Source organism: Gavialis gangeticus, unplaced genomic scaffold (genome assembly GCF_001723915.1).
Source record: "Gavialis gangeticus isolate Ggan-Ray unplaced genomic scaffold, GavGan_comp1, whole genome shotgun sequence".
Classification (NCBI taxonomy): Eukaryota; Metazoa; Chordata; order Crocodylia; family Gavialidae; genus Gavialis; species Gavialis gangeticus.
This window is the reverse complement of record NW_017729033.1, coordinates 4,670,497-4,680,222: the sequence shown is the minus strand read 5'-3', so window position 1 is coordinate 4,680,222 and position 9,726 is coordinate 4,670,497. Positions and strand designations below refer to the sequence as shown.

At 47.9% G+C, this 9,726-nt stretch overlaps 1 protein-coding gene across 1 annotated transcript in view; it reads right to left on the bottom strand.

The window, feature by feature from the left end:
- LOC109304144 (5-hydroxytryptamine receptor 7-like) overlaps positions 1-9,726 on the bottom strand; it is a 15,834-nt gene that overhangs the window by 3,207 nt on the left and 2,901 nt on the right. The gene's annotated exons all lie outside the window — the stretch shown is intronic.

Here is a 9,726-nt window from a genome sequence, read left to right as displayed (position 1 = left end):
CCCCCCCCCCGTTACATTTCTGGGCATGGGCGCCATGCTCCCAGCACCCCAAAGCACTCCCTGGCCTTTGCAAATGGTGAGAGGCCAATTACAAGACAAAAGGGGAAACATCCCAGCAGGCTGCACGGAAGGGAAGGAGGTGGATGGGGGCAGAATAAGCAGGGGCCCTCCCCTGGGATTCAAGGGGATCACATGTTAGGACCCAGTCCCAAACCCTTGATCCTAGGCTCAGGGACCAAGCACCAACTCAGCCCTCCATCGGGGATTAGCTCAGGAAGGAAAAGCAGCACGGAAAAGGTCTTGGGAAAGGGCTTCTGCTACTGCCCTTGATCAGCCCAGGGCTTCCAGCCCAGTTGGGTCCTCTTGGCTACATAAGGCTTCCTGGTCATGGGGAAACCATCTGGACACCAAGGCTTGCTCTGCCCTTGGACTGCTCTGCTGTTTCCCTGCCTTTGCGCCCCAACTCGAGATCTGACCGCCTGTTGCGGACCCTGCTCCAACTTGGACCTCGCATCTCGGCTTGTTGGAACCGGGCTCTCATGGATAACTGCCCGGCTTGCTCTTATTTTGTCTCTGGTTTGGACCCTGGCTACCGCTCAGACCTTGACCGATAGCTTGCACAAACCACCAACCAGGCTGCCTACATCTTGGTACGCGACATCGCACGGGGACGTGAGGCCTGCCCTTGGCAACGTGCTGGTGCAATAATCTTGGAGGTTTAGTCCAGCTGTTCCTCTCCCTGGTCCTGTCCTTCCCCAGCGCTCCTGTATGTTATCTTGGCATTACAGCCAGGAAGAGGGAGGCCTAGGAGCTGGTTCAGTGCTTGCTGGGGACTTGCCCAAGTTGGGAGGGCAGGTAAGAGGGTTTCTAGCTCTCTACGACCCCCTGAGCTGGATGGAAGGCAGGCATCATGGAAGAGGATTTGTCTCAGGATCTTCAGCAGCTACAGGTCCTCAGTTTGACATCTCATCCCAAAGCCTATACCAAAGACAGGCCTGATACCACCTAATGCCATGACGACTTGGACTTGGCTCTACACCCTGACAGACCTGAGGTGTGATGGCCCCTAGTCCACATGCAAAGATATCAGACCACTCAAGAGCTACTTGGACCATATAGGAGTCTTGAATCTCGTGCAGGATTATTTATCTCATCATACTTCAGGGCTGTCTTGCCAACATCTACTAATAACACCTTCCATTTTTGGGTGTCAGATCTGAGACAGTACAAAAAGATCCAAATCAACCACTTAATGAAAATCAAGTCCATTTAATGAATCTTCACCACCAGTCACTGCTAAAAACCTATTCAATATCTTCTTAAACCTACTGGGGTTATAATAAATGCATTGAGTTGTATTCAGAAGCAGACACATGAGGGATTCACTCACAGCCTGCAGAAAAGAAGTTGCTCATTAATCACGCTACAAATGCCTGTAAGCAGGGGAGGAAAACCAGCAGAAAAATACATTTTATTTGCTAGGGCTTGGAAACTGGAGTCTAGACTAGTGGCATGCCTCATGCTGTCTCAGCTGGAGGAGATGGATACTTGAGCATCATATGCTGTATTCCTGGCTCTGCTACGGACCTGATGGGTGACCTCAGATGAGTCCCTTTCACCTCTCTGGGCCTCTGCTTCCCCATCTCTGCAGGGGAGATGATTCACTGCAAACTGATTTGAGATCTAGGGATGAAAAGTGCTACATGCAAAGAGCCAAGAATCACTATGACCCTGTTATTGTCACAAATAGGGTTAGAATAGGGCTAACATGGAAAGGAAGGAGAAATTTCATGAGGCTGGTGTTAGACTCACTGGAAAGAGCAAATGTGTGAACACGGCTGACCATCGGGCTCAATGGCTCAATGTCTAGCTGGCAGCCGGTATCAAGTGGAGTGCCCCAGGGGTTGGTTTTGTTCAATATATTCATCAATGACCTGGCAGATGGCATAGAGCGCACCCTCAGCAAGTTTGCACATGACACCAAGCTAGGGGGGGAGCACTAGACACACCAGAGGGTTGGGCTAGGATTCAGAGTGACCTAGATACATTGGAGGATTGGGCCAAAAGAAATCTCATGAGGTTCAACAAGGACAAGTGCAAAGTCCTGCACTTAGGAGGGAACTGGCTTTATTTAGTCTAGAGAAGAGGAGACTTAATAGCAGTCTTCAACTACATGAAGAGGGGTTGAAAGAGGATGGAGCTGGCTCGACACCGTTCTTCTAGTCCCTTAGGCATCACACTTGGAGCGCACTCAGGGCCTCATCTGTTGCAAATCTCAGGACACAAGCAGTTTGGAGGCATACGCTGACTATGCTCACATCAGCCTTGCAACTAGGGGTGCATTTATTCATCCTGAGAGTCCACTGCAGGTAGTCCGTCTGCCCGGCTGGACGGCTGGAAGCAAGCTGCGACCGATGGCCAGTAAGTGAGGGTGTTACAGAGCCAGCTGAGAGCTGCAGGAGGGCGAGGGAGAGAGGCGAGAGGAGGCCGAGGTGCTGACAGGGAAGCACAGAGCCTGGGCTGCCCCTCTAGCTCTGAAGAAAGACCACCAGTGTGAGGTTCGTTTCTCGTTTGCTTTGCTTACCACAGGGGCACGCTCACCCCACATAAAATATGAACCGACTGGAAACCTCAATTCAAAGCCAACTGGCCTGGAGATGAGGAAGCCCTGGGGAATGAACTGCTCAGGGGATCTCAAAGGGCTTTGCTAAAATTGGAAAAGTATGATAGTTCCCACGATTCGATGCTCAATGAAGGCTGAGAATCAGGTCTGGGCTCAAAAAAGCATTTCACTTGATGCCTCCATACTGTCCTGTATGTGGATGTCTCGCTGAACCAGGGGACCTAAACAAGGCTGCACAGTAATTCAGTCACAAAACCAGGCATCCCAAGTCCCAACCTGCTGGTTAACTAGTAGAACATGCTGTACCCCAAATAAAGACAAAAAGGGATATTAAATACCCATTTGCTGAACGAAGGACGGCCCTGTGGAACAAACAGCATGTGACCATGTCCTCAAAGACCGCTCTATTATATGGGACCATATCGATTCCCACAGGCCAGTCATCAGTAAGGTTAGGACCTTTTATCTCTACAGCCAGAGCTTCTACCTTGTGAGCTAAGAGGATGACTGGGAACAACTGTAGGGTATTATCCTCTGCATGGGAGGCAGTGTAGATTTGCACTTTACAGATGTGTGTGTGCACGTGTACACATGCCAGGAGCAGAAGCTTTCATGAGCTGAAGCTCGTTTAATCAGATTCCCTATGTGGCCCAGACAGCCGAAGGATGTGGGAGACCACTGCATAAATCACAGCCGTTGGCAGATAACCAGGGAAGATTCAGGATTCTCGGGTTCGGTTCCAGGTTCGGGAGGTTGTTGGATCTGCTGTCGTGCAGATCAGTCCTTCTTATGCCCGTGCGCTCGCTCGTGTCTGCATCCTCCACCTCCCAGCAGGGGAGAAGAGGACAGCACGAGATGGATGGTCTTTTGCTCTCCCTTCACAAGACTGATGTCATGAGTGGTAATTGCAAGAGAAGCTCCCATAGTCTTTAGGGTGCCTGGCCAGCACGGGGGCTGTGAAGGCTTGAAACATGCTCAGTGAGGTAGGAATTGGTGGAGAATTTAGCTGCCTGACCCTAACCAGATCCCTAATGAGCAGCCATGAACTGGACTGTCTCAAATGACCAAAAATCAGCCTGAATCAAATGCCAACCATGCAATATTGTAGCCCAAATGGTTAATTTGGCAAGTTCTAAGTAACTGAAAATAGCATCTTCCGATGTAAGCATCAGGCAACCTGTCCTATGAGCACGCCAACGAGATCCATCTAAAAATATATACGTATATGCAGGGGGAAACCCAGACCTTTTTCAAAGCTGTTTGAGGGATTTTTATATAGATCTGTCTACCCGCACATATACATCTTGACATGCATATGCATGTGTGTCTGTAAAGACGTTATACAGACACAAAGTTATCAATGTGGACAAGAGAAAGAGAAAGAGAGGAGATTATATAAACCTCATATGTTTGTATATATATGAAAAATAATCTATTTCATATATAGGTGTACGCATGTCTTATGCATGTGTATATGTATCTTATGGATGTGTGTGCATGCATCAGAATTTCAGTCTAAATATTCCAACATTTTGAAAACTGCTGTATATATATATATACATGCATACATACACACACTATATTATATTATATATATAGAAGACCATGAAGAAAGAGCAGGCTAGTAATATTAGTCACTGGAGCTATATGTTTGCTATGGCCATGATACTAAGGCAAAACCCATTATTTTCATCGGCATTTTTCCTCAAAGGCTATTGTCTTGCTCTGTTGAGCAAGCCTTCTTTCCGGGGTGGAAGGATGGTATATATAACATATATATAGTTCAACAAGCTCCACTATGAATCCTAGTTTCCAGATGGGAAATGTAGTAACAGACACTATACTATTAATATATATATAGTATAGTGTCTGTTACTTCATATATATATAGTGTGTATATAGATTCTATATATATAGCGTGTAAGAGTGCGTGTGCACATGTATATCTATACATAGCAATTTTCAAAATGTTGGACTATTTAGAGACTGAAATTCTGTTACATACACACACAGATATACATGTACACACACCCACATATACACATGTATCTTCAACTCTGTTACTTCATTTCCCATCTGGAAGCTAGGGTGAATGGTGGAGCTGGTTGAACTATATATATTATATATATGAGTTCAACCAGCTACACTATTAGCCCTAGTTTCTGTTACTTCAGTTCCCATCTGAAGAGTTGAAGAAACATGCCCAAGGTTGCATGAGCTGTGTCCAGTTGGTATGTGGGCCCAGATCTCTTGAACCCTTGGCCAGCTGTTTCACCACAAAACCATCCTTCCACCCCGGGAAGAAGGCTTGCTCAACGGAGCAAGACAATGGCCTTTGAGGAAAAGTGCCCATGAAAATAACGGGCTTTGCCTTAGTAGCACGGCAATAGCAAACATATAGCTCCAGTGACTAATATTATTAGCCTGCTCTTTCTCCAAGTACCGTACCTGGATGTGGTAGTAAGGTTTATGTACTTAGACAACCCAGAGCGCAGGGGGCCACTTCCACATAGTGATCCCTGGTAACGTCTCTGATGGCCAAGAGCTCCTGAATCGACATAAACAGCAAAACACACGAAGCTAAAGATACGGACACTGTTTTTGTCGTACGAAAGAAGAGCTCAAAGAGCTGTGCGGGTGGGTGCTTTCACTTGTGGTTAAGTTGGCTGTATGATCCCAACTCGGCCTTGTTTGTACCTCAAGAAATGCTTTCAGGGCAGGCCACGTTCCCGATTCAGCAGGGCAGAAAGCATAGCTATGTGTTGAAATCAGCCGGGCTGTCTGAGCTATTGAAAGTCAGGGCCAACCTGGAGAGCGATGCGACCAAGCATACCTAATAACCAAAGACCTGTCTGGATAAAGAAGGGAGAGGGCAAGTGAAAACCCCCAAAAACCTGTTTCTGAATGACTCTCTCTTTCTGGGTTGTTTTTCTACAGAAGACTGATGCCAACTACAACATAGCTCAGCCCAAGGTCCAAGAGAATATTTGGACATCTCAAGGATACCGCTGGCTGCAAAATGGGATTTTTCTTTTTTTTAAATCTTTGCCGTGAAATATTTCAGCAAACAAATCATTTCTGTCAACTAGTTTTGAGAGAGATTTGGGTTTTTAATGAACACCCCACCAGAAAAAAAGCCAAAGCCTATACTGGTGCAGGGGACTGTTCTGTCCTAAGTGCAGGATTTTGCACTTGTCCTTGTTGAACCTCATGAGATTTAATTTGGCCCAATCCTCCAATTTGCTGTGGGCTCTCCAAATCCTAGCCCGACCCTCCAGTGTATCTACTACTCCCCGCAGCTTGGTGTCATCTGCAAACTTGCCCATCTTCCAGGTCACTGATGAGGGCATTGAACAAAACCATCCCCAGGACCAACTCCTGGGGCACTCCACCAACGAGACATCAAGCCATCGACTACCACTCTCTGCGCCCGATGGTCCACCACGTTCACATGCTTGCTTTTTCCAGTGACTCTACCACCAGCCCCATGACATTTCCATATTAGCCCTATTCTAGCCCTGCTCTTGCCAACAACAGGGTCATAGTGATTCTTGGCTCTTTGCATGTAGCACTTTTCATCCACAGATCTCAAATCAGTTTGCAGTGAATCATCTCCCCTGCAGAAATGGGGACACGGAGGCCCAGAAAGGTGAACGGGACTCATCTGAGGTCACCCGTCAGGTCCGTAGCAGAGCCAGGAATACAACATAGGTCTCCAAACCAGTGTTTCATCTCCCCTAGGACACGCTGCGGTAGGTGGACTTGAACACGGACATCACTGATTGACCGGCCAAGGATCCGCCTTGCTTCACCGTGTTCTGCAAAGTAGCCCAAAGAGGCAGCAGACTCCTTTTTTCTTTCCCTCCGATTGAAACATTTGCAGGTTTTGTCAACATATAGCCATTGAAAATGGGTATTTTTCAGCAAAAATTTGTTTTGCTGGAAAAAAGCCCCTTTTTGGATCAAAACGTTTCACTAGCTGTACTCAAGAGGCTTAAAAAAAATGCATGAGAGAGAAATCTTTTAATAATACCCTACATTTTTATTGCACTTTCCATCTCGAAAGGCCTCCCGAAGCCTGTCAGAAGGCATGCAAACTTTGGCCTCTTCAGAAATGCAACCAGATGGAATAAGGCAAGCTGGTCCGACAGAGCACATCCATGCAGCATTTAGGATTGGGAGTGCAGAAGAATTTATAACAGGGAGTCCCCAGCTCTTCACTTTCCTGGGGGGGGGCCGGGGAGGTGCAGAGAAGATCCAAAAGTGAAGTGTGCTCACAGATATCGCTGGGATCCCTAATGATCCCAACCAAGCCACCCCTTGGAGAGAAAAGTGTGATGGGTCTCCCCAGAGCTCAGTTCACTGAAGGCAGTGGGCTCCAGCACCTCCCGGGCGGTGCTGCCCCGTCCTCCAGAACGGCAGCCTGCATCCCAAGCCCCTACGGTGTTATGGCTGCAAAAACGTAATGGGTAATGCAGGGAACCAGAAGCCTTCCTGCTCATCTCAGAAATGGGTTAGCAGGGCGGCCTTGTCTACACCGCTGCAGTGGTGGGCCCCAGCCCGCGGAGACCCCCTAATGCTCCGTGACTGCAACGTGACCCTTGCCAAGCCCTCAGGCTGAAAGCCACAGGGCTATCGAGATCTCAAGCCACATGGGGAGCCATTCATGGCCCCGCCAGCAGCTACTGAATCCTGATCTCAAACGGACACAGCGAAATAAGCTCTGCATCACCAACCTCGGGCACACGCATGGTTAGACCCACCGCTATTATTATGCAAATCCATGGGGCTTATTCACAGGAACACGCTTCTCCGACGAGTGGCTCATTCCAGCTCCAATTTAAACCCCTGGCGTTGATTTTTCCCCCCCGCTCATACCGTGTCTCAGCTAGTTTATCTGCCTGCACTCCGCTCCACGTTTCCAAATGAGCAATTATGGGCTGGGGAGAAGGATCCAGAGCAGACAGCAACTGAATGGGCCAGCTGGGTTCAACGCAAAGTATGGTTGGTCTAATTTAAGCAGTCAGCGAGACAGATCCGGGAAAGCTTTGCTCAACTGCAGCCATCTGATTGCCACTGCTCTTTAGTCACTCATCCAGCTGAGTTCACTCGTGCACAAAGAGGTCAAGGCATTGCATAACACCACCCAGCCCCTCCGCCTCCTGCTACCTCTTGCCTCTCCTCTTTTGTCACCGGTAAGCCACGCTTCCTCTTTGGACATGCAGGAAAGCACGGTCAAGGTGGTGCGTTAGCATGATGCATTTCACTAGGACACTGCGATGAGGAGGAGCTTTGCAGAGATTAGGGACAGGTGAGATGTGTGTGCGAGTTATGGGGAGGGATGATGGCTGCATGCCTGCAGAAGGGAACGGACCGGCAGCTCATGCACCCCCCCAGCCTCTGCAGTGGGTGAAAGGGATAGTAGCCAGGTTGCCTTTAGACACCATCAATCCCCAGCTGCCAAAGCAGCCCATTAAGGGCCAAAAGCAGCCACAGAGGAGTAACAGGTAGTTTCCGAGCCCCAGCAGGCAGCTGTAGCCAAGGCACCATCCTTGTGCCCTCAAAACGGGTGCCCGGGTTTGGTGCCTGCCCCTAACGACGCCACTGAATAGCCAACATAAATCAGAGCAGTCTCGAGGATGCTCTATTTGACACCGGAGACTGAACTGACACCTCTGTTCTGTGTATCTGAGCCATGCTATGCATCCAGAGGCAACTCTGGATCTGGTCTGTAATGGCAGAAACCCACCTCCTGAATAACCCCTCCCCTGTTGACTTCAGTGGCAACGTGCTCTGCACCTTTCAGGATTTGGCCCCAACTCATGAGCTGGGCTTGACCGCTTTCTGGCTAGCGGAACGCACATTTCCCCGAAATCCTGCGTTTGCTCACATTTTGGTGATGAAAGCCGGCCAAATTCAACACAGCTCCACTGCTTCCCCTGGATCTTTGCCTGCTTGAGCCAGAGGGAATTTCACCCAGGCAATCATAATTAATGAACAGAATCAATTGCATTTAATTTTAGTAAGAGCTCTGTCTTCCGCACTTCGGCATCTCGATGCCTATTTTTACTTGGCGTAGGAACTTAGAGAGAGAGAAAAAAAAGCAGCAAATGTCTCAAAATCAAGTCTCTCTGCTTTATTTCATGCGGGTGTTTCATTTTAGCTCTGCTTTAGTATCACACTTATCCATCATCCCTGAAAAGCCAAACAAAGCCATCTATTCTACTATTGACTTTCATTTTTTGCCCACCTGATATGGATTTCCTCCCCTGTACGTGGACTTCCACATTTTAATACATTCCTTTTTAATTAATTGGTTCTCTTGCCATAAAACAAAAAAGTCCCCCTCCCCCTCCCCACACACACACGCTCAAACAATACATCTAGAGCTGAAAAAGACTCTAATTTATTCAATCAAAACATTGGCTTTTAATAACCCCAGGTTGTTAAGTTCGGAGCGAGACTCGAGTCGATTAGTCAGGTACGACTGCAAGTTAGTATTAGCCCACGGATGTTTGAACATGTGTTGTTATGGAGTTGCCCAGGGAAACACTCGCTTCAATGCAGGGTTTGGACGTTTGGTGAACTTTCCACTTTTTTTTACCCAATTCCACACCTGGCCTGCCTCAGCTTGGAAACCGATAAACGATTTTCCTGAAGTTAGGTATCCAGGTTATAGCCGTATTGGTCTAGAGGAAAAGACAATCAGGGCGTAGAAATGGTAACTTTTATTAGACCAACAAGATTTTTGCAATTAAGGAATTTATTTTTTTGTTGCAAAAATCTAATAAAAGACACATTATCTCTACTACGAGTCCCGATTACCTTTTTCTGACGTGATGCACTGAAATCGAGAGCTCAGCTCTTGCTGAAACCAGGATCTTGCATCTTAGCTCTGTACCCCAGACTTACCACAGCATGCAGGTGACTGAATCAAACTCCACAGCAAAAAGTGCTCTGATTGCACAGGCCCATGAGAAAGACGTCAGGCTTTTTTATTCTTTTGCAGTTTCAAGCGCCTTATTTCCAAGGGCCAGGCCCCTGAGCTCGGCTGCACCACTGTAAATGTAGATGAACCCCCCCCCCCCCCCCGAGAAAAAAGA